This window comes from Petaurus breviceps, unplaced genomic scaffold (genome assembly GCF_028583685.1).
Source record: "Petaurus breviceps papuanus isolate PSGF00001 unplaced genomic scaffold, PetGlider_PUasm1.0 164, whole genome shotgun sequence".
Taxonomy (NCBI): Eukaryota; Metazoa; Chordata; class Mammalia; order Diprotodontia; family Petauridae; genus Petaurus; species Petaurus breviceps.
In genome coordinates, this window is record NW_027185735.1 from 9,064,362 (window position 1) to 9,091,294 (window position 26,933).

Consider the following 26,933-nt stretch of genomic DNA (forward strand, 5'->3'; position numbering starts at 1 on the left):
GCCATAGAGGACCTTAAGAAGCAGATAAGAGAAGTGGAGGAAAAATTGGGAAGAGAAATGAGAACGATGCAAGATATTACAAAATGAGAGTCAACAGTCTGACTGAGGAAAATCACACCTTAAAAAATAGACTAACTCAAATGGCAAAAGAGGCTCAAAAAGGCAATGAGGAGAATACCTTAAAAAGCCAAATTTGACAGATGGAAAAAGAATCTCAAAAGCTCACTGAGGAGAATCATTGCTTCATAATTAGATTGGAGAAAATGGAAGCTAATGACTTTATGAGAAATCAAGATGCTGTTAAACAGATCCAAACAAATGAAAGAATAGAGGGTAATGTGAAATATCTCATTGGAAAAACCACTGACCTGGAAAATAGATCCAGGAGAGATCATTTAAAAATTACTGGACTACCTAAAATCTGTGATCAAAGAAAGAAACTAGAAATCATCCTCCAAGAAATCCTCAAGGAAAACTGCCCTGATGTTTTAGAACCAGAAGGCAAAACAGAGTTTGAAAGAATCCACCGATCACCTCCTGAAAAAGATCCCAAAAAGAAAACTCCTAGGAATATTATATCCAGGTTCCAAAATTCCCAGATCAAGGAGACAATATTACAAGCAGCCAGGAAGAAACAATTTGAATATTGTGGAACACAATCAGGAAAACCCAGGATCTGGCAGCTTCTACACTGAGGAATCGAAGGGCCTGGAATGTGATATTCTGGAGGTCAGAGGAGCTGGCATTAAAACCAAGAATCACCTACCCAGCAAAACTGAGTATCATGTTTCAGAGGAAAATATGGTCATTCAGTGGAACAGAGGACTTTCAAGCATTCTTGATGAAAAAACCAGAGTTGAATAGAAAATTTGACATTCAGATATAAGAAGCAAGAGAAGCATGAGAAGGTAAACAGGGAAAAGAAATCATAAGGAACTTATCAAAGTTGAACTATTAACATTCCTACATGGAAAAACAATAACTGTAAACTGATGAAACTTTTCTCAGTATGAAAATAGTTGAAGGGAATAGAAATGTGTGTGTGTGTATTTGTGTGTGTGTGTCTATGTATGAGGGTATATGGGCATTTGAATGCATATTTGAATATGTGTATATATGCTTATAGGTATACATAGATAGAGGGCACAGGACCAATTAAATAGGAACTTAACAGGTGAAATTAAGAGGTGAGAGAGGAATATAATGAGAGGATATGGGGAGAGACAGAATTGGGTAAAGTATCTCATAAAGAAGAGGCAAGGGAAAAGGGTTACAATGGAGGGGAAGAATAGGAAGGCAAAAGGGAGGAGTCAACCTTATTCTTATTGAATTTGGCTCAGGGAGGGAATGACAAACACACTAAATAGGGAGAGAGGGGAGATGATGGAAGGGAGGGCAGGCGGGGGGGGAGGGAAGTTGGAAGCACCCACTTTTGAAAAGGGATGGGATCAAAGTAGAGAATAGAACAAGTGGGAGGTGGGATAGGATGGAGGGATATATGGTCAGTCTTTTACAATATATCTACTATGTTAATGTTTTGTGTTAACTACACATGTACAACCTATACTGAACTGCTTATCTTCCCAGTAGTGTGGGTGACAAGGGAGAAAGGGAATGAATCTGGAATTCAAAGTTTTAAAATCAAATGTTTAAATATATATATATATATATATATATATATATATATATATATATATATATACATTCTATTATTAATACTATTTTACATGTAATTGGGAAATAAGATATACAGGCACTGGGGCATAGAGATCCACCATGCCCTACTGGAAAAGTTGAAAGGGGTATGGGAGAAAATATGAGAGAGAACAGATTGGAGGAGGGTATATCCTGTGGGACTGCTATTTTGGGCCAGTGGGTAGAGGAAAAACGGAGAGAAAATTTGTAACTCAAAATCTGGTGGAAATGAATGATGTAAATCAGATGTTAATAAAGCATTTGAAAAATGAAAAAAAAAAGTTAGACTCATGGACACCAGTGTGATAGGGGTATATTGACAGAAGATGGGAAATGGAGACTAGGAGAGGGTCAGAGAAAAGGCTTTGAGAATATGATTTAGGACTTTTGTTTTATAAAAAAAAAAATCCTTCCAGTTCACGTATGGGGGTGTATATGGTGATAATAATAATGATGACTGTTGATTCAATAGTACATGGTATAAGGGGGAAAAAATAACATTGATACTGATTCTAGAGGAAATGAGGTATAGTAGCAAAAAAAATGGAGTCAGAAAAGATGAGTTTAAGATGTGATTCTACTAACTATGGATGGCTAATCACTTAAACTCTCTGGGCCACATTTCCTCACCTATAAAGTCTGTTCAATCCAAAAAACAGTTGTTGAGAATTTACAAAGTGCAAAGCACTGTTAATACATACACAAAAATGAAATAGTCCCTAACCCCAAAGAGCTTATATTGAAGAGGGGAGGAAGTTACTCATCGGATGACCTACCTACTTCATAGGGTGGTTGTGAGGAAAGTACTTTGTAAACTATAAAGCACTATATACTATATACAGGTGAGCTATTATATTAATTATTATCATAGGATTTAGAGAACTAAAAAAAGTGAGAATCTAAAAACTTAGTTCAACTATAAAAAGCAATAATAACTATAGTAATCTAAGCAAATTCTTTCCCATTCATGTCTAATTATTATATAGCATACTAATCATTATATATTATTAAATGTTTTCATTTTTCATAGTTTGCTCCATGGGCATCTGCTCAAAACTTTTAAAAGCAGAGGAAGCATTGTTGTTGGCCTTCACAAGAGGAAAAAACTATCTTCACTTATCTACTATATCGATAATTTTAACACATTTTGAGCTGTGTTGTGCTACCAGCTTACATTGTTTTAGAAGCTTGAGATAGAATGAAACAATGCAAAAAAATGTTTTTAAGTCATTTTGGTAGAACTCTGACAATTTAACTCCACAAAAATCTCATTCTAATGCCATATCATAGCATTGAGATGACACTAGTTTGTCAAATGCTAATTCCAATGAAGGGCAAGTTCTACACATTTTTCCAAAATGGAAAGGCTTCTGGTACAAACACACTATATGTCTGTCATCAGAGAACATGCCTATCTAAATTTAGAGATGCTCATCCCAAGAGGGTTGGCTAGCAGATAATAATTATTAAAATAATAATATTTTATTTTTTGTCAAAGCAGCTCACAAAGACCATTTACTAGGGCAAAGAAGATTGTGACATAAACGAGCAAAGGAAATAACCAGCAGAGAAAATCACAAAGCCTTTACATACCTATCCCTGCTTTGTAAGTCTTTGCTTGATTGTAGGTGATAGAGCAAGAAAGCCTGAGCTAGACGTGTCCAGACATGGAAGTCCTCTTATGAGTTCAAGGGTACTAGAGATTGTTTCCTCGGCTGGTGCAGCCTCTCTGTATACACTACAGCATTCCTTAGAGAAGATTATCACCCCCAGCAAGATGCTTGACACATTGCAAGTGTCATATAAATATAAGTTATTTTTATTATGAGGCCAGCTCCTGGCTTGTCAAAAGACATTAATTTGGAGGAAATTATTTGAACAATGCAGAGGAGATGTAAAACTAAATATCTATTTAGCAGTCCTGCAAATTGCTTTGTGATCTGCTTTCTATGTCTCAGTCTCTCAGGAAAGTATAATAATAACTATGCTACTGTATCCTATTTTAAGACTTTGTCGATTCCCAATATGAGTCTTTTGTATTTGTTAGAATTCCTATTATTATATATTATATTCCTATATATTAATTAAATTATATCTTATGTTACTATATATTAATTAAACACTTATTAATTCCTATATATTCCCAATATTAGTTTGTTTATATATATATATAGCTAATTATATATAATATATATTATATTAGGTATATATATACCTAATATATAGCTGATTTAAATTGTACTTTCAGTTTCTTTTTATTTCCTCTTTTGAAGAAATGCTAGAAATGAGTCAAAAGCTAAACTTCAAGTAATTTTCCCTAGGGCTCCAGAGTGTGGTAATACAGAGCCAAAGAGTGTGAGAAAAGAGCCAATATTTATTTCATAAAATCTTAATATATTTTGGGTCATGTTTTGACAGTCTGGTGAAACTACAAACCCCTTCTCAGAATAATATTTTCAAATGCATGAAACAAAATACATAGGCCTACAAAGGGGAAATCCATTGAAATACAGCTTTTTTAAAAGCTCATGAACTTCAGGTTAAGAATCCCTGTGTGAAGTGGTCAAGCTCTGCCAGAACTAAACCCAGTCTGTAAATGTGTGGAGAGGAAAAAGGTATAGTATTCCAAGCCTCTGGGTCAGCAGTGGTTTTTATTGCTATTCTCTTCATGTGGATATGTAATTTTCCCAAATGGATTGTTTAAGTTGCTTAAAGGCAGGAATCCTGTCATTTACTTCTTTTTACCCACCTACTCCAGATCTTGCACAGTGATTTGCACATGGCATGCCCTCAAATATTTGTTCATTAATTAACTTCTACACATGATCATCAACCTGGGGCAGCCTTAGGAACCTGAACCTTATAACAACTACCTCAATCCAACTGACCCTTGTGAATCACGAGGAGAGTCAAAATTATTAGACTAGCTATACTAGTCTGTTGAAGGAGCTTCATAAAGACAAATTCTGTTTCTGTTCATCTTGATCCAGATTACTTTCATGCAAGTTTTCCTGATATTAAATTTAGAAATCAGAAAATTAAAAGCAAAATTGTTTTCCAGTTTCAAACACTAACTAGCAATGTGACTTGTACATATGTCATCATCATATTATCCAACAGCAAACATATGATCAAATGAAAATTTGACCATAACAGGCATCTATCCCATGAAGGTCGTGGAAAAAGGCAAATAACAAGCTGCATGCATTTTGCTTAAATTATTAAAATCCCAAATATTCTAAACAGAATCTCCACTGTCCTAATCACTAAAAATCTTAGAAAGGACAACTTTGAAAGAAAAAAAAAACTAAAGATAGCAAACTTTTTCTAATTTTAAATTATATTAATTTTAGTTAAAGTTTACAGAAAAACACTGGAACACTTTATGTCTTCCACCTCAAGCAGAGAAACTGTGATTCAAAGTACTTTAAGGCAAAAGTAAGTGCTTTCCATATACTTTTCCCTCCCTATTCTCTTCCTCATTATATTCTGTGGGGTTCCTTTTAATTGTCATAGAAAAGCTGATGTGTGAATTCAATACCTTAGGGTCTTGATGGATAGGTTCTTCAGACTGGCTAACAAATAAACAAACTGGCTAACAAACAAAATGAAATATCCATGCTTCTACTACCACACAGAAGAGGAATGGGGCTAGATCTGTGATTTCAATAAAAGAGGGAAATCCCAAGTTAGGATTAACTACCAATGCAGGCTGTCACCATTTCTGCAATTTATGAGGACTGAGTGATTAAGTGACCTGCCAGGGTCACACACTTACTGTGTAGTAGAGATAGGATTTGAATTGGGGTCTTCATATTTCCAAAGCCAGTTCTCTATCCACTATGCTATGTTTCCTCTCTTTTACTACAATAGGGCCAACCAGAAATTACCTACATTATAAATAATTAAACAATAAGATTTCTCTCCAGAGTCCCAATGTAACCTCAGATGAATGACAAAATATGGGGGAAGATAAGAACCATCTTATTTTATCATTTCCTAGAGACCTAAATCAATTTATAAAGGCATTTCTTATTTACTTATGAAGGTTTTTTTTTATTAAAACTAACATCTGAGTACTAATATCTTCACACTTGTTTTCTCACATTTTTATTTTTAGAAGCTTTGTTGAGATGTATCTTAAGTTTTGATTAACTGGATCACAAAAGGAGTTTTCACTTTTTCAAGAGAACTTATCACAAATTTCATTTAAAATTTGAGCTCCAAGGACGCTTAAAAGTAAAATTTTATTTTAATCATTTAACTCCTTTTCATGAACATATTCATTATATAAGATGAGGCAAATATTAATTCTCTTAAAACAACAGACACCACAAAAACACAAAATTATATGAAAATGCATATTAAGATAATGTTTGATGAAAGCAAAGACTGCAACTACTGGGGTAAGGACTCAGTATTAACAAAAACTGTAGAAAAAACCGGAAATTTGTTTGAAATAAAGTTTAGACTATCATCTTATACTCTATATTATAATAAGCCTCTAATAGATACATGTCAAACCATTAATATATTATTTTCTTTAAATCTATTGAACTCATACAATTTTCTATTTTTAATCACTATCTGGTAATTTTATTATTACTAATTTATGATATAATTTGAGGTCCAAAATTACACTTTCCCCTTGATTCCAACTATTTTTCTTACATCTCTTTTTCAAAATTTATTTTATTTTTTATTTATGGATAAAATAAGCATTTCCATAATATAGCAGAATAAAAAAGATAATTGCATATGAAATTTAAAACATATTAACATTAATTAGATTATTAAATCATTAATTAAATGTTAATATTAATTAAAAGAGATAAACATAGTAACTACATTCCCACTATTTTCCCCATCATTTCCCTTAACATTTTAGGTCTTTTTTTCCTCCAAACTTTTTAATCAATGTGTTTATTTCCCCATTCTCTACTGTTTTATGATATCATAGATGATCTTCCATCATCTTCTTACATAAATATGTCTTACAAACAGTTTAAACACAGCTTGGATATGCCCTTGATTGATATATCTCTTCTTAACAATGAGATAAAGGCTTTACCTTCGAAGGTAATTTCTAGACTTTTCATTACCCTTCTGAATCAATTAATCTTTCCTAGGAAAGAGCAATCATTTCCTCTTTTTTCACATCAACACCATGTTTAAAGAAGTCAGATTGTAATTGCCACAATCGCATGCCATATCTTCTCATTTTTATTCTTCCTTGTAATTTTAAATTGATTTTTGTCTTTCCTGTAGCAATATGATTGCCTGACTAAATATAGCTGATTCAGAAATAATCTCTACATTTTTATCTAGTCATTTCCTGTTCATTAAATAATTTTTATGATGTCATTTGGTACTCACTTTATATACAGCACCTCCAGTACATACAATACCTTTTTCTCAAAGAAAGTATTCACTAGGGTAAGAAGCACTAAAGGTATCCTTTATATATGCACTATATGTACTAAAGGGCATATATCATCCAATTCAGGGGGACAAAAACCCAAGGATAACACAAGTTCTCTTCTGGGGAGATGTTCTATCCCAACCACTTCAGTCATTTGGCTATCTTATAACTCATTAATACATGATAATTAAATACTAAGGTCAATTCTTTATATCTTACTCTTCTAGAAGGTAACTAAATCTTGAGGACAGAAAAAACTGTAATTTTCATGGTTCAGAATCATAATTTTTATAGCAAATAGGTGCTTTGAGAGAGGGCGTAAAGACAACTTCCATAAGTTTTTCAAGATGTTAGAGGTAGAAGGAGCATTAGGAGTCATTCCTGAACTCTATCTTGGTGATCTCATTAATTCACAAGAATTTAATTATCAAATTTATGCTGATGACTTCAAAGTCTGTACCATATAAACAACCCAAGTTTTCCATCTCAGTTTCAGCCCTGCATTACCAGCTGCCTGTTGGACAGTTCATATTAGAGGTCCTAGACACATCACAAACTTCACTTGTCCAAAACAGAACATAATATTTTCCCCAAAACCCATCTCTCTTTTAAACTTACTTATTTCTTATGTTTTACATGACTTCACATGAATAACTGATATCACATTGCTTGCCCAATGGGTGGAAAGAGGCTGGATGGAGGAAAAAATTGGAAACTTGAAATCTTTTTAAAAATGAATGTTAAAATAAAGTATAATTTTTTAAAATAACTTATTTCTGTCAAAGACAGCACCATCGTTCCAATCTATCAGGTGAACAACCTCAGTGTTATTCTCAACTCTTCATTCTCTCCATGTTCAATGACTTGGCAAATTTCATTGTTTCTACTCCCAAAACATTTCTTTCATCTGATTTTTTAAATATTTTTAGGCATACCCTTTGTCTAGGCCCTTTCCCTTGGACTGTTACAATAACCTGCTAAATGGTCTCCATGCTTCAGATTGCTATCCTCTCCAACACATCTTTCATATACCTACCAAAATGACTGAGTTATTTTAAATTCTATTTAAAATTAAACTGAACCCAAAGATTCCATAACAACATCAAAAATATTATATGTTCTTTATATTTTATAGATAATATACTTACAGTATATATTATATATTATAATTATAGATTATTACATATATCTGCCAAGTAAAACGTATTATTATATATTATAAATACATAGTAGATAGATATTATAGGTGTATAATATTTTATAGATAATAAATATTTATCCACACCAGGTTGGATTTATACCAGGAATAAAAGGTTGGTTCAACATTAAGGAAATTTTATACACACACACACACACACACATATCTATATGTGTGTGTGTGTGTGTATAAAGAAAGAGAGAGGTATATAAACACATACATAAAAATATAAAACAAAGTAAAATACATGAAGACATAAATTAGATGCAGAGAAAACTTTTGCTAAAATATAATAAATATTTTGAACAACAAAATTTAATCAAAAGAGGCACTTAAAATGTATTATTTCATGTACTAATAATGCTAATTATTGGTCCAAAAATTATAACAAAATTAAAAATGTAAAAGAAAAAACATTAAGTTAGTGTGGTAATGCCACTGAATGCTTCAGTAGAATCAAATGGGGAGATTACATATCAGATACAGATGTTAAAAAGAAATAAATGGATACCAATTAATTATTTTTCAAAACTTAAGTTTGCTCCAGGAAAATAGAAAATATGTATCAGAATTATTAAATAAGTCTCAATAGACTTTTAGGGCAACAATGGAAGTTGTATTTATAAAAAATTAAATGAAATGTGACTTCCATTTTTTATAAAATATTTACCTAGCTCCCTATAAAAGTCCTTTTAAATATTCAAATATTATTGCATCAGGGAAATTTTTTCTTTAATTTACCTAGAAGTATGTGACTTTTTGAGTGCATTTTCTTCTAGGCTTCAATACCTCTTCATCATCTTTACATGGAAAATGGTGATTAAGAAAAAAAATGGCCCAGTATTAGATCATGTATTTCATTTTAAACAGGAATTTACAGATAAATTTGGCCAATAAAAAGTATTAGTTTAAAGTAAGACATAATGTGAACAGCTATTAACTAAGGCCCATGGACTGATTCATTATAGGGAGAAAATTATCTCTTTAAAAAATGGACAAAAGGGGTAGCCAGGTAGCACAGTGAGTAAGAGCACCGGCCCCAGTGTCGGGATAACCTGAGGATTGAATCTGGGCTCAGACACTTAGCACACACCCAGAAACACCTGGCCATGTAACCTTGAGCAAGTTACTTAACCCCAATTGCTTAAAAAAAATGGACAAAAAAGTTCTTAACACTGTTTACAATGTCTGTGCAAGTTATTTATGCTCTCATGAACAATGACCATTTCTTCTATTAATCCTTTAACATAATGACTGAAACGAGGCCAAGGAAAACCTCTAGGGGAAAAAATGCTGTCTCCTATATATAGAATAGTAGCACATTTAAATTTTGCAAGATTAAGAGAAATGGTGTAAATCCAAATTTCTCCCAGAGGCTTTGTCAGTTTTCTGATTTTTTTAGACACTTTTAGACACAGATGGGAAACTGCTATTATCATAAGTTGGCTTATGATCTCAATCATCTGTTATCTAACAGGAGTTATTTCTAAGGGCAAGAGATACCAGATCTTTTTGATTATACAATATGTATACATATAAGGAACAATCATTTATAAATATTGACCAAACGCACTTAGATTCACAAATATAGTGAGGGCTATTTTTCTACCTAGATAGAAGAATGCTGGACAGACAAATGGAAATATTTCAATGAGTCACAAATAAAAATGACCAAATCAACTATGTTTGTGATGAAAATTTTCATAGCAAAAACAAACAAACAAAACAAGAAAAGCAAGGAAGAATTTCCTCCTTGGGATATCCATCAGCTTGCACTCACAGGTTGGAACTTCTGAGGGACAATTGTCAGGTTCCAGATATTATGTGAGTCCTGCCTTCTAAAATTATAGCCCACAAGCTCCTATCAGTGCATTTACCTTTAATAATCAGCTCGTAGTCACAATAAGGTCAAAGCAAAGGCATTTACAATGATGACACCATAGAAATGGTAGCTACAAAAAACTCCCTTGATAAATCTGAGGTATACTCTCCTACAGTGTCAACACGGCATCAACAAGAGTGGCCTCGCACCTAGAGTACAATAATAGAAATATTTCACATAATGAAAGTATTTGCAGATACTATACTTGATTGTATGCCACCATGGGGGGAGAGGGGAGGAGGAGGGAGAGAAAATTTGAAACTCAAGGAATTGTGGTAATGAATCTCGTAAACTAAAAGTAAACAAATTAATAAAGACCAAAAAAAAAAAAAGGCACATAATTAGGGAATATATGTTGCTAAAACAAATTATTTCTCTGGCAACATTCCAGGACTCTTATGTCCCTTTCTTTATTGTGGTATGTTCATGCTTCTCTCCTTGGCTTGCCTAGCTGGGCTCTCTTGGGCCTCTGCCTCTCCTCAACTCAACCCCCAACAGTCAGAAATGTCTCTGTTCTCAATTCAATGAGCTCATATTTTTCCGAACGGTCTTCTGCCTTGACTCACTCCTACCTGCCTGCTGCGTGGGTTTTATCCTACTACTCAAACAGCTCCACTGCAAGATATAATGGCCATCCCACAAAAGAGGTGGAAGGGGAGCAGGAAGAGAAATTTTCTCCTCCCCACCCAGACGTTAAGAATTATTTTCTCTCAAGGGCTATGTTCATCTTCTATAGCTGCATCTAGGGAGTCATGGAGGAATCCTTGGCCTCACAGTGTCTAACAGTCCTCTAATTCCATCAATATTGATCAGGAGAAGAAGAAAGAACTTCTTTCTTTGTATCTTATAAAGGGGTAAATTAGTATGAACACTTCATTGCACTGGGCTTAATTCTTAACACCTCACTGTCTTTGTTCTCTGCCTCTTACTTTCTGTTATTTCATAAACTGGAATGGGAGGAAATTATTTGATCATGGGTATCGTGATCAACTCCAGCTAACTATCACTACTTTATAAGTATGAAAAAACAATGAGAAAGGTGCTTGGATCTATAAGTTTAATTTAGAAGAGACTGAATATAGACATGCAAATGTTTGTTGATGCTCATTAAGTTCATAGTAAAAAAGAAAAAGTTTAAAAGGCAACTGAGTAGAGGACCAACAAAGACACATGCAAACCACCTCCAAATAGAGAAGTGATGGACTCCAAGATACAGAAAAATATAAACTTTTTTTTACATTACCAAACCAGGAATTTGTTTTACTTAACTATATATATTTGTTACAAGGGTTTTCTTTCTCTTTTTCCTTTAATGGTATTTTTTGGGGGGTGGGGGCAGTAGAATTAGAAGGGCAATGAAACATATGCTTGCTAATTGAAAAAAATTAAAAGGACTAGAAATACAAATAAAACATGAATTTTATGTCTATGTACATACAAGTAAGATAATGAACTAATAGTTTTATACTATAACCATTGTGATCTATTGTGACAGTAAAAAGATGGTTGGAGGACCAAATTGTTTCTTATATTAAAATTCAAAAGACACCTGTAAAAAGTTTTCCGTACATAAAAATTCAGGACAAAAACTATGGATCAAAAACAGTAGTAACAATATGCTGTGGCCTTGGGCCTATTTTTAAAGGTGCCCACATTATTGATCAAAGTGTCCCTACTCACCTGTGTCCCTACCTTCTCCTAACACATCTTCACAAAACCATTAAAACTTTTACAAAAAGTCATGAGCAAAATGAAATAGCAGTACTACCCCCCACCAAACTTTATGCTATTTTTTATTTGTTTCCAAACAAATTCTTCAAAGGACAGAAGCTATTTAATTCTAAAGACACTACTTTGTACACATAGAGGACTTCCTAACTACTGACTGTATCAGTCTCTAGGCACCAGTTCCCTTGGTAACTAATTGGTGAGCAATTATTACACTGAGTGTAACAAGTTTAAAGAAACTGAGGATTAATTGTAGTTTTTAACATAAACCAAAGGCCTAAGTAGAAATTCATTCAATTGAGAAATACTAATTTCTCACAGGTTAGACCAAGCCAATAAATTATAAACAACAATTTTATCTAAGTTTATTTACTTATTCAGCACTATACCAATCAGACTGCCAAAAAGCTATTTTATAGAGCTAGAAAAAGTCATAACAAAGTTCTTCTGGAAAAATGAAAAGGTCAGCAATATCAAGGGAATGAAATACTATAAAGGAAGGAGGCCTAACAGTACCAGATTTCAAACGATATGACAATGTAGTCGTCATGAAAACAATTTGGTACTGGTTAAGAAATACAGTGGTGGATATGTATAATAGATTAGGTAGATAATGTTGTCCAATGATTTTTCAGTCACATATGACTGTGATCCCATTTGAGGTTTGCTTGGTAAAGATACTGAAGTGGTTTGCCATTTACTTCTCCAGTTCATTTTACAGAAGAGGAAAGTGAGGTAAACAGGGTTAAGTGACTTGCCCAGGGTCACAGAGTTTTTGAGGCCAGATTTTAACTCCTGACTCCAGGTGCAGCACTCTATCCATTATGCCACCTAGCTGCCTCAGGTACATAATACACAGTAGTAAATAACCATAGTAATCTAATGTTTGATTAACCCAAGGATCCAGCTTTTGGGGCAAGAAACTAACCATGGGTGGGATGGGGGGGGGGGGGGGCAGAGCTATGATGGCAGAGCAAAAGCACAAATTTGGGGTGGGCTCCAGCTTCAACCATCTCCAATACCTGTAAAAAAATGACTCTAAACAAATTTTAAAGCTACAGAACCCACAAAGAGACAGAGAGAAACAAATCTACTGCTGAAGGCAGCCTGGCAGGCCAACAAGAAAGGTCTATCACAGAGCACTGGGAGCCAAGTGCAGTCCCCAGTGAGATACAATTCCAGACCCAGGGTGGCCCTGACCAGTGCCCAGACTGGCCAGAGCAGACTTCAGAAGAGTGAATCACCAGCAGCTGTGGAGGTTTCCAGACTCCTCAACCCATAAATGCCAAAGAGAAAATAAAAGGTCAGGAACTGTGTTGTAAGGGTGAAGGAACAGTGTAGTCTGGCCCCTGCCCCCAGGGCAAGAAATGGCTGAAGCACCGGCTATGCTGCATGGCTGCTTTCAGACCTCCTAGCCTGCAAATCATAAGACCATCCAGAGAATAATTTCTCTTATTTTGACCTGCCAGGATCTGGATCATGGTCTTGGGTGGTGGTCCTGGGGTGTGTGGCCAGTGAGCCACAGCTTGTGGGGGCTGTAGAGAGGGTGCCCAAATAATAGCTCTGGCAGCTGTGAAAACCCCAGCAATTTGGGACAAAACTGTCTCCATTCTGTAAGCATAGTTCTATCATGGCAAAGAGCTCAAAAGTCAAGTAATTGGCAAGATAAGGAAATGCAATCAGACCATACAATCCTTTTGGGGGGACAAAAAGGATCAAAGCATGGAACTGGAGGGGGACAATGAAGTCAGAATTTCTGCATTAAAAAGCTTCCAAGAAAAATATGAACTGATCATAGGCCATGGAGGAGCTCAAGAAGGATTTTGAAAATCAAGTAAGAGAAGTGGAGGAAATATTGGGAAAAGAAATGAGAATGATGCAAGGAAATCATTAAAAGTGAGTCAACAGCCTGCTAGAGGAGACCCAAAAAAATTCTGAAGAAAATAACATCTTAAAAAGTAAACTAACTCAAATGGCAAAAGGAGTCCAAAAAGCCAATGAGGGGAAGAATGCCTTAAAAAGCCAAATTGCCAGATGGAAAGGGAATTTTAAAAACTCACTAAAGAAAATAATTCCTTCAAAATTAGATTGGAGCAATTAGAAGCTAATGACTTTATGAGAAATAAAGATACTATAAAACAGATCCAAATAGATGAAAAAATACAAATCAATGTGAAATATCTCATTGGAAAAACAACTGACCTGGAAAATAGATCCAGGAGACATAATTTAAAAATTATTGGACTACCTAAAAGCCCAAAAAAAGAACTTAGAAATCATTCTTAAAGAAATCCTCCAGGAAAATTGCCTTGATATTCTAGAACCAGAGGGAAAATAGAAATTGAAAGAATTCACTGATCACCTCTTGAAAAAGATCCCAAAACGGGGTGGCTAAGTGGTGCAGTGAATAGAGCACCGGCCCTGGAGACAGGAGGACCTCAGTTCAAATCTGGCCTCAGACACTTGATACACTTACTAGCCGTGTGACTTTGGGCAGGTGACTTAACCTCAATTGCCCTCCAAAAAGCAAAAAAAAAAAATCCCAAAAAGAAAACTTCTAGTAATATCAGCCAAATTCTGGAGTTCCCAGGTCAAGGAACAATTTTACTATTGTGGAAACACAATCAGGATAACACAAGATCTAGCAGCTTCTACATTAAGGAATCGAAGGGCTTGGAATATGATGTTCTGGAGGTCAAAGGAGCTAGGATTAAAATCAAGAATCATTTATCCAGCAAAACTGAGTATAATGCTTCAGGGGAAAATATGGTTGTTCAATGAAATAAAGGATTTTCAGGCATTCTTGATAAAAAAAAAACAGAACTGAACAGAAAATTTGACTTTTAAATACAAGAAGCAATAGAATCATAAGAAGGTAAACAGGAAAAAGAAATCACAAGGAATTTATTAAAGTTGAACTATTTACATTACTATATGGAAAAATGATAATTGTAACTCATGAGACTTTTTCAATATGAGGATAGTTGAAGGGAATATATATGTATATATGTGTACATACATATAAGTATGTATAGGAGGGTGTATGTGTGTACAAATATATGTGTGAGTGTGTGCATATGTGTGTACATGTATACACAGACAGGGCACAGGATACATTGAATATGAAGGGATGATATCTTAAAAATAAAATTAAGAGGTGAGAGAGGAATATATTGGGAGAAGGAAAAAGGGAGAGATAGATTAGGGTAAATTATCTCATATAAAAGAGGAAAGAGAACACTATTACAATGTAGGGGAAGAGCAGGAAGGTGAAAGGGAATGGGTCAACCTTATTCTCATTGAATTTGGCTTAAAGAGGGAATAACATGCATATTCAATTGGGTATCTTACCCTATAGGAAAATAGGGGGGAAGGGGATAAAGGGGGGATGTGACAGAAGGGAGGGCCGATTGGGAGAGAGGGTAGATAGAAGCAAACACTTTGAAAAGAGACAGGGTCAAAATAGAAAATAGAATAAGTGGGGGCAGGATAGGATGGAGGGAAATATAGTTAGTTTTTCACAATATAACTACTATGGAAATGTTTTACACAACTACACATGTACAACCTATGTTGAATTGCTTTTCTTGCCAGTGGGGGTGGGTGAGAAGGGAAGAAGGGAAAGACTCCGGAACTCAAAGTTTCAAAAAACAAATGTTAACGCATGTTACATGCAACTGTGAAATAAGATAGAGAATATCATGGGAAGTAAAATGGATAATTTTGATTATATTAAATTTCAAAGGTTTTGCACAAACAAAACTAATGCAGCCCAAATTAGAAAGAAAATAGGAAATGGGGGTGGAATTTACAGCAAATTTCTCTGATAAAGACCTCATTTCTTAAATATACAGGGAAATGAGCCAAATCTATGTAAATAAGAGCTATTCCCCAATTGATAAATGATCAAATGATATCAACCAGCAGTTTTCAGAAGAAGGAATCAAAGCTATGAATAGTCATACAAAAAATGCTTAATGATTAAATAAATAGAAATTAAAATAATTCTGAGATGTCACCTCATACCTATCAGATTGGATAACATGACAGAAAAGGGAATTGACAAAAATTGGCACAGTAAAGCAGTGTAGGCAGAGCTGTGAAATAGTCCAACCATTCTGGGGAATAATTTGGAATTATACCCAAAGGGCTATAAAACTCTGCATACCATTTGACCCAGCAATACCACTACTAGGACTGTATCTCAGAGAAATCAAAGAAAAAGAGAATGGACTTATTTGTATTAGAATATTTACAAAAGATCATTTGTGGTGGCAAAGACTTGATAATTGAGGCAATGTCTATTGGTTGGGAAATGGCTGAACAAGTTGTGGTTTATGATTGTCATGGACTACTACAAGAAATAATAAGCAGGATGGTTTCAGAAAATCCCAAAAAGATTTCTTTGAACTGACACAAAGAAAAGTGAGAACCAGAAAATGGTACACAGTAAAAGAAATCTTTTAAGAATAATAAACTGTGAAAGACTTAGCTACTTCATCAAGACAATGATCCAAGACAATTTCCAAAGATATCCTTGATGAAAAAAATACTATTCATCTCCAAAGAGAGAACTGGTGAACTCTGAATGCACATTGAAGCATTTTTGTTTTACTTTCTTTATCTTCTTAGGGTATTTTTGTCTGTTTTCTTTTGAAACATGGCTAAGCATATTATGTTTTGCATGACTTCACATGTATAATCAATATGAAATTGCTTACTTTCTGAAGGAGTGGAAAGGAGCAGGAAGGAGGCAGAGAATTTGGGACTAAATTTTTTTAAATAAATGTTTAAAATGTTTTATATGTAATTATGAAATATTTAATGAAATAATAAAAATATTTAGTAAAATAAATTACATATATTGGGAAAACATTCTTCTTGTGGAAAAAAATGTAATTTGTTGCTCTAGCCTGGGTGGGGGGAACAGGTAGAGGAGGAGCTGGGGGTAAATGGGGGTGGGGTTGTGGGGGAAGATGTGGACCAAGCTAAGTGTGTGTATTTGTGTTTGTGTGTGCGTATATATATGTGTGTCCTTCCTGGTGAGCTAAGAGGGGGAGTCCCATGACATTTGGTGGAAAAACTCCCCAATCTTCACAATCCACCTTCCCTCCAACCCCAGCCCCTCCCAGTTCCCCCAGAGCCTGCTGCTTCCTGGTCCCAGTTGCAGCCATGGCTGAAGAGCAGGCACAGGTCGAGTTGTTCATCAAGGCTGGAAGTGATGGTGCCAAGATTGGGAACTGCCCCTTCTCCCAAAGACTTTTTCATGGTACTCTGGCTTAAGGGTGTTACCTTCAATGTCACCACTGTAGACACCAAGAGGAGAACAGAGACAGTACAGAAGTTGTGTCCTGGACGTCAACTCCCATTTTTACTGTATGGCACTGAAGTACACACAGACACTAATAATATTGAAGAGTTTCTAGAGGAGGTGCTGAGTCCCCCCTAGGTACCCCTAGTTGGCAGCTAAGAACCCAGAATCCAACTCAGATGGCCTAGATGTCTTCGCCAAATTTTCTGCCTACATCAAGAATTCAAACCCAGCACTCAATGCCAACTTGGAGAAGGGGCTGTTAAAAGCCCTGAAGGTTCTTAACAACTATCTGACATCACCACTTCCCAAAGAGATTGATGACACAAGTGCAGAAGATGAAGGTGTCACCCACAGAAAGTTTCTAGATGGTGATGAGCTTACATTGGCTGATTGCAACCTACTGCCCAAACTCCACATTGTACAGGTTGTATGCAAAACTTATTGGGGATTTTCTATCCCACAGGTGTTTCAAGGGGTGCAAAGATACCTGTGCAATACTTATGCCAGAGAAGAATTTGCCTCTACCTGTCCAGATGCTGAGGAGATAGAGCTGGCCTATGAGCTAGTAGCCAAAGCCCTACAGTCACCATGGACAGAGCTTCTTTCTTCCTTTACTTTGCTACTTCTTTCACAAATGGCTTGATAAGGCTGCCCAATGAACACATCTCAGGATGGTCACTGAGCACAGAATTTTGAAATAAAGTACAGAAGGGCAGGGAAGGTTGTTGGGGGGCAAGATGGGGAGGAGAATGGGTGGGGTTTTTTTTGAAAGGGATAGGATGAAAATATTTCAATAATAAAACAGTTAAAATATTTTAAAAAAGTAATTTGTTTATTTACACAGATCATTCCACAAATATTTATTTATTAACTACTGCACATATGAAATCATGGAAATAACTTGTACTAAACATAGCAGTTTATTTTAACCAGAATCAAATTATATACTTTTCTACAAAATTGCATAAATTCCTACTTTCGTGAAAACATATCTTCATGTTTATAAAATGTGTTTACTGTTTTTTCCATTTAGAACATTAGAGGGGAAGCATATACACATGACAGAATTGCTTTATACACCTTATACAACCTTATACATCCATCCTTATGACATTGTAGTTTATATGGAGCACTGACCTCCAATTAAAGACATACTACAAGTCTGAAGCCAACACAATGATGGTGGATAATTTATTTTTTCACACAAGAGGAAATTACTCATCCATGGCCATCACAACTTCAGAACTTCTCAGATTTCTGTTTCTTTCATATGAACTTCTAAAAATATTGATCTACATGTAAGTTAGATTTAACCATAGAATCAACAAAAATTAAAGACACTTCTAAAAACCATCACAAAAGGGGAAAAATAAAACAATCCCTTTCCCCAAAAATATTTAGAAAACTTTTCCATTCATCATTTCCTAAGTGATTTTTACATCTCTCAGGGGATAAAGGGGTTTTTTAACTTCTCTTTCCCTGTGAAAGTGAATTATTATCTTAATAGGCTTCATAATATTTTAAGTTTTTATTTGACATTTAGGTCTAAATTTACTATATCTAATTTTTTTATTACAGGCCTTTTATGAAGAAAGTGTTTCACAAATTTTAAATACTATATATGAAATATATGAACAGTAATACTACTACTAATAATAATAACACTACAAAGTCCAACCCTTCATCAATGCTTTGAGGGACTGGAGGAATTTGACAGAGAAGAATGATGTATATCAGGATGATAGGCATCAAAGAGTTCCTGCAGCTCAAGACCTTTGATTGATATGAAAGACTGGCACTAACCAGAAACTATAGGGTTTTGGTGATATGACAGATAAAATTAGTGGACCAATCAATGTGATTCCTAAGAGTCAAAGAATTAGATTGGCACAACAATACATGCCAGCCCAACTCAAAACCACAGAGAAGATCAGTTTGAAATGTAGAAGAACAGACCAAGTGATGCTCATTCATGTTCTGGTACCACAAGAAGCCAACATATACCAGAACAAATCATAGATACTCATATTCCACTTGTTGGAAATGATTCAATGCAAATTGTCCTGATAATTAAGAGTTGGCATACCAAGAGAGTACATGAAATAGAATGGAGGCGTAAATATTTTCATTATATCAATAAATAAATAAACATTTATTAAGCAAATACTATTATATGTCAAATCTGAATTAGAAATAAATATTTCAGGAATAGATGGGGGAGGGGAGTTTACTGCTTTATAGTACCCTCACCTCCACATCACAAGAATATATTGGATATATTATATAAATATATTGGAGTCTAACACAAGACAATCATAAGAAATAACTTTATCCTTAAGCTGTGACTGAATAAAATGAAATCAAGGAGCACCTAAAATGTGAAGAGGGTTGAACAACCTCAGGTCACTGAAAATCTTCACTTAACACAAATGTCTGAAATTTCATAGCAGGGCGTCTCAGAATATTGTTTGTTCGAGATGAGAAAAGGTTACCTGTTGAGTCTCTGCAATAGGAAGGAATAAAACTCTCTCTCTGTCTCTGTCTCTGTCTCTGTCTCTCTGTCTCTCTGTCTGTCTGTCTGTCTGTCTGTCTGTCTGTCTGTCTCTCTCTCTCTCTTTCTCTGTGTGTGTGTGTGTGTGTGTGTGTGTGTGTGTGTCTCTCCCCTCCACCCCTAGATTCCCATTTTTGGAATGTCAGTGTCACCAGTATAATGTAGTTACACACTCCCCTTCTTCTGCCACCAGACCTAACTTATTCTGTAATTCCTATGGGAGACTCTGTCCCTACAGACAGATTTACCGGTGTATTCATGTAAGAAAACTATTAATAAAGCCCAGCCCTCCTTACTCTTAGATAATTCAACTGCTATTTTTAACTCCCAGGGGAAAGCTCAGATTTATAAAAGTAGGAAATCAGTATCAATGTGATTCTCTTGCATTTAGCTCTTCAGCCCCTAGCCAGGGAGAGTTAATCTTTCCTGCTCCCTGCCCTTTCACTTTTGTCTGCATACTAAACTAGAGTTGCACTATTCTGAAACTCCCAACTTACAAATAGACAAATCAGGGAAGTTATGATCAACCAAATTTTCATCTATAGCAAGCTGGTATTGGTATAATTAAAGCTGAAACGTCAACAGGGAATGGGTCCCAAGCACAGAAAGCTCTCCTAGATGAGATCAAAAAGAACTTTGAAAACCGAATGAGAGAGATAGAAGACAAAATGAATAATTCTCTCAAAACCAAAATAGCAGAATTAGAAAAACATTACAATGAAGAAATCATCTCTCTAAAAAGAAAAGTGTATGATATGGAAAAGGAGCTCCAAAAATTAACCAAGGAAAATGATTTCCTAAAAACTAGGATCAACCAAATTGAAACAAATAACTCTATGAGGAACCAGAATTAGTCAAACAAAACAAGAATGAAAAATTAGAAAAAGAGGTAAAATACCTCAAAGAAAAAAATAACTGACCTGGAAAACAGATCCAGGAGAGATGATCTGAGAATCATAGGCCTACCAGAAAATCATGATGAAAAAAATGAGCCTGGAAAACATTCTCCAAGAGCTCATTAAGGAAAACTGCCCTGAGATACTAGAACCTGAGGGTAAAATAGAAATCGAGAGAATCCACCAGACACCTGCTGAAAGAGATCCCAAAGTGAAAAGTCCTCGAAATGTTGTGGCCAAACTCCAGAACTACCAGATAAAAGAGAAAATACTTCAAGCAGCCAGAAAGAAAAAATTTAAATATAGAGGGTCCACAGTGAGAATCGCACAGGATTTAGCAGCCTCTACACTGAAAGATATGAGGCAGTGGAATACAATTTTCCAGAAGGCAAAAGAGCTAGGGTTACAACCAAGGATCGCATACCCAGCAAGACTGAGCATATTCTTCCAGGCAAAGAGATGGTCATTCAATGATATAACAGAGTTCCAGACCTTCCTGATGAAAAAGCCAGAACTCAATGGAAAATTCAGCCTCCAATTACGAGATGCAACAGTGATGTAGAAAGGTAAATAAGGAAAACACACACACACACTGCTATTTGATAAGAGCAAACTGGTTATAGAAAAGTAGAGGGTATGAGTATAAAATACGCAAAATGAAGATTAAAAAAATCTTATTAAGGGCTACAAAGGGACTGCAGTGGAAGAAAGGGAATGAATGAAGTGGAAAAGGGTAAATTATACCACACAAAGAGGCATAAAAACAGTATAGCAGAGGAAAATAAGGGAGGGAGATGGGAATCATATGAGCTTTTTCCTCATTGGTTCTGGTGCAAGGAGGGAATGACAACCAGTTCAACAAGGGACTCTATGGAGAAGAAACAGAAAAAGTATCATTTTAGAGGGAAAGAGGGTAGGGAGAGGAGCTTCTCATGAGATTTGTTCCTGGAACTCTTGGTGAGAAGAAGAAATAACATACTTCATTAAGTATAAAAATATCCTACAGGCAGTAGGAGGGGGAAAGGGGTACAATATGGGGGGGGGGGGTTAATAGGGAGGGAAGAAATAAGGGGAAAGGAAAGGAAAAGGGAGGGGAACTGATAAGGGAATACTGAGGGAGGCAGTGGTCAAAAGGAAAATTATTAAGGGGAGAAAGGAGAAGGGGGAAAATATGAACATTAACAGGAGTGGGAATAGGATAGAGGGAAAGAAACAGATAACTATCATAACTGTAAATATGAATGGAATGAACTCTCCCATAAAATAGAGACTGACAGCAGATAATCCTACAATATGCTGTTTACAAGAAACATATCTGAAACAGAGGGATATACACAGGGTGAAGGTAAAAGGCTGGAGTAAAATATATCATGCTTCAGCTAAAGTGAAAAAAGCAGGGGTAGAAATCCTTATCTCAGATGAAGCAAAAGCAAAAATTGACCTAATTAAAAGAGATAAGGAAGGAAACTATATCCTATTAAAAGGCACCATCGAGAATGAAGCAATATCATTACTTAACATATATGCACCAAGTGGTATAGCATCCAAATTCCTAGAGGAGAAGGTAAAGGAATTAGAGGAAGAAATAGATAGTAAAACTATTCTAATGGGAGACCTTAATCTCCCCCTCTCTGAACTTGATAAATCCAACCTCAAAATAAACAAGAAAGAAGTTAAGGAGGTGAACAGGATTTTAGAGAGGTTAGGTATGATAGATCTCTGGAGAAAACTGAATGAGGATAAAAAGGAATATACTTTCTTCTCAGCAGTTCATGGCACATACTCAAAAATTGACCACATTCTAGGGCATAAAAACCTCACAATTCTATGCAGTAAGGCAGAAATATTAAATGCATCCTTCTCAGATCATAATGCAATAAAAATTATATGCAATAAAGGGCCATGGAAAGACAGACTAAAATTCTATGCAGTAATGCAGAAATATTAAATGCATCCTTCTAAGATCATAATGCAATAAAAATCATATGCAATAAAGGGCCATGGATAGATATTTATAAGAACTAATTGGAAATTAAACAACTTAATCCTAAAGAATGAGTGGGTCAAACAAGAAATTATAGAAAGAATCAGTAATTTCATTCAAGAGAATGATAATAATGAGACAACATACCAAAATTTGTGGGGTGCATTAAAGGCAGTTCTTAGGGGAAGTTTTATATCCCTGAGAGCATACATGATTAAATTAGAGAAAAGGGAGCTCAAGGAATTGGGCATGGAACTGAAAACCCTAGAAAAAGAACAAATTCAATATCCCCAATTAAATGCTAAATTAGAAATATTGAAAACCAAAGGAGACATTAATAAAATTGAAATTAAGAAAACTATTGAATTAATAAATAAAACTAAGAGTTGGTTTTATGAAAATAACAACAAAATTGATAGACCCTTAGTCAATATGACAAAAAAGAAAGAAGAAAACCAATTTATGAGTATCAAAAATGAAAAGGGTGAATCTGCCTCCAATGAAGAGGAAATCAAAGCACATAAATTTGACAATCTTAGGGAAATGGATGAATATTTACAAAAATACAAGTTGCCCAGATTAACTGGAGAAGAAGTAAATTACTTAAATAACCCCATCTCAGAAAAAGAAATTGAACAAGCCATTAGTCAACTGCCTAGGAAAAAATCTCCAGGGCCAGATGGATTTACTAGTGAATTCTATCAAACATTTAAAGAACAATTGATTCCAATACTCTACAAACTATTTGGGAAAATTAGTGGAGAAGGAGTCCTACCAAATCCTTTTTATGACACAAATATGGTACTGATACCTAAATCAGGAAGAGATAAAACAGAGAAAGAAAATTATAGACCAATCTCCCTCATGAATATAGATGCAAAAATTCTAAATAAAATACTAGCAAAAAGACTACAGCAACTTATCTCAAGAATACACTTTGATCAGGTAGGATTTATTCCAGGAATGCAAGGATGGTTTAATATTAGGAAAACCATCAGTATAATTGATAATATCAACAATAAAACTAGCAGAAACCACATTATCATCTCAATGGATACATAAAAGGCTTTTTACAAAATACGACATCCATTCTTATTAAAAACATTAGAGGGGCGGCTAGGTGGCACAGTGAGTAAAGCTCTGGCCCTGGAGTCAGCAGGACCCGAGTTCGGTTCCGGCCTGAGACACTTACAAAAATACTAGTCGTGTAACCTTGGGCAAGTTACTAAACCCCAATTGCAAAAAAAAAAAAAAACAACATTAGAAAGTATAGGAATAAATGGAGCCTTCCTTAAAATAATAGGTAGCATCTACTTAAAGCCATAAGCAAGTATTATATGTAATGGGGAGAAGCTAGAAGCATTTCCCATAAGATCAGGGGTGAAACAAGAGTGTCCACTATCACCCCTCTTATTTAATCTGGTACTAAAATGTTAGCAGTAGCAATTAGAGAAGAAAAAGAAATCAAAGGAATCAAATTTTGAAAAGAAGAGACCAAGCTATCACTCTTTGCAGATGATATGATGATATACTTAGAGAATCCTAGAGAATCAAGTAAAAAACTACTTGAGACAATAAATAAATTTGGCAAAGTTGCAGGATATAAAATAAACCCACATAAATTCTTGGCATTCCTATATATTTCCAATGAAATTCAACAGCAAGAGATAGAAAGAGAAAACCTATTTAAAGTTACTGAAGACATTATAAAATATTTGGGAATCTACCTGCCAAAATAAACCCAGGACCTATATGACCACAACTACAAAACACTTTTCACACAAATAAAGTCATATATAACTAATTGGAAAAATATCAGTTGCTTGTGGCTTGGTCGAGCTAATATAATAAAAATGACAATTTTACCTAAATTAAATTATATATTTAGTGTCATACCAATTAATTTACCAAAAAATACTTTATAGAGCTAGAAAAAATAGTAACAAAATTCATTTGGAAGAATAAACAGTCCAGAATATCAAGGGAATTAATGAAAAGAAATTCTAGGGAAGGTGGACTAGCTATACCAGATTTCAATCTGTATTATAAAGCAGCAGTCATCAAAACTACTTGGTAATGGCTGAGGAATAGAGGAGTGGATCAATAGAATAGATTAGTCACACAAGATTCAGAAGGCAATAACTATAGTAATCTATTGTTTGATAAACCTCAAGACCCTGGTTTTTGGGATAAGAACTAACTATTTGACAAAAACTGCTGGGAAAACTGGAATACAGTATGGCAGAAACTGGGCATAGACCATTATCTAACACCATATACCAAAATCAAGTCTAAATGGGTGCATGATCTAGGTATAAAGGTTGATACTGTAAGCAGTCTCAGAAAACAAGGAATAGTTTACCTGTCAAACTTGTGGAGAGGGAAAGACTTTATGACTAAACAAGAATTAGAGAACATTACAAAATGTAAAATGGATAATTTTGATTACATTAAATTGAATGCTTCTGTACAAACAAAGCCAATGTAACTAAGATTAAGAGGGAGGTGGGAAATTGGGAAAGAATCTTTGCAACCTATTTCTCTGACAAAGGACTCATTTCTAAAAGATACAGAGAATTGAGTCAAATTTATAAGAATACAAGTCATTCCCCAATTGATAAATGGTCAAAGGATATGAACAGGCAATTTTCAGAAAAAGAAATTAAAGATATCTATAAGCACATGAAGAAATGCTCTAAATCACTATGTATTAGAGAAATGCAAATCAAAACAACTCTGAGGCACCACATCTCACCAGTCAAATTGGCTAAGATGACAAATGCTGGAGAGGATGTGGGCAAATTGGAACACTAATGTATTGCTGGTGGAGTTGTGAACTGATCCAGCCTTTCTGGAGAGCAATCTGGAATTTTGCCCAAAGGGCTATAAATACTTTCATATCCTTTGTCCCAGCAATACCACTCCTGGGTTATATCCCAAAGAGATCGTAGAAGTGGGACGAAGACCCATATGTACAAAAATGTTTATAGCAGCTCTTTTTGTGGTGGCAAAGAATTGGAAATTAAGGAGGTGCCCATCAATTGGGGAATGGCTGAACAAGTTGTGGTATATGCATGTTATGGAATACTATTGTGCTATAAGAAACAAGTTGCAGACGGTCTTCATATTTACCTGGAGAGGCTTATACAAACTGAGGCTGAGTGAGAAGAGTAGAACCAGGAGAAATTTGTACACAATTACAGATACAACGTATGTGTAATGACCAACTTTGGTAGACTGGACTCTTCTCAGCAATGCAGTGATATAAGTCAATCCCAAAAAACTCATGATGGAGAGAAATATGTGCATCCAGAGGAAGAACTAGAAAGAACTGAGTTTATATCCAGGTGGAAGCAAAATACCTGATCTTTTTTCCTTTTCTTGTTTGGTTTTATATCCTCTTTACCATTTTTCATTCCATCTGATACAATCTTTCTTTATAACCTGACTAATGTATAATGTGAAAGTATTTACAGATCCTATACTTGACTATATGCCACCACGGTGGGGATGGGAGGGAGGGGGACAAAATGTGAAACTCAAGGAATTGTGGAATTGAATCCTGTAAACTAAAAGTAAACAAACAAATTAATTTAAGAAAATAAAGTAAAAAAAAGTTCCCACTCTGATTTCAATTACTTTAGGAGGCTCAGATGCTATTGGGTTTCAGTCCTATGTATGGCAAGTGGGAGGTCAGGCAATTCCTCATACAATACAATCCCCAATACACTAAAATTAAGGCAGTTTGGGATTGCTAATGACCCCAAAATGTAAGGGTACAGGGTAGCATCCACCTGGAAAGAATTCACTTACTCAAACCTTTCAATCAAAGAGGTAAGTCTTATTGTAATGCCAATAGAGAGGGCTAGATTCCTAGTGAATCTGCAATTTAATGGGGGTGAGACATAAAAAAAAATGGGGGTGTTACTTATAACCAAAAAAAAGGGAGACAGTAAAAAGATCTGGATGGGATTAAGGAGTGCTAAGTGGGCTGGGCTGGGCCAGATGCCTTGGGCAACACACCAGTGAACTGGGCTACTGAAATTTATGGGAAAATGCAGAAACTGGGTTGCTTTCAAAGACATAGCCTTTTTCTTTTACGAGTCCATGTCCCATCACCCCATCAGTGGTACCCTCCTCAATAACAGAGAAGTTAAGAAGGTTTGAGGCATAAGATAATAAGTTTGGTTTTGGTTCAGTAATCAGCCTGAGAGTTGGGCAGTTAGGAAAGGGGTTAACACTAGAAAAGTAGATTTGAGAATG

General features: G+C 35.1%; 1 protein-coding gene and 1 pseudogene across 1 annotated transcript in view; one reads left to right on the top strand and one right to left on the bottom strand.

Moving 5' to 3' along the window:
- SLC25A21 (solute carrier family 25 member 21) overlaps nt 1-26,933 on the bottom strand; it is a 762,825-nt gene that overhangs the window by 628,734 nt on the left and 107,158 nt on the right. The window lies entirely within an intron of this gene.
- LOC138156965 (chloride intracellular channel protein 1 pseudogene) lies at nt 16,938-18,062 on the top strand (annotated as a pseudogene).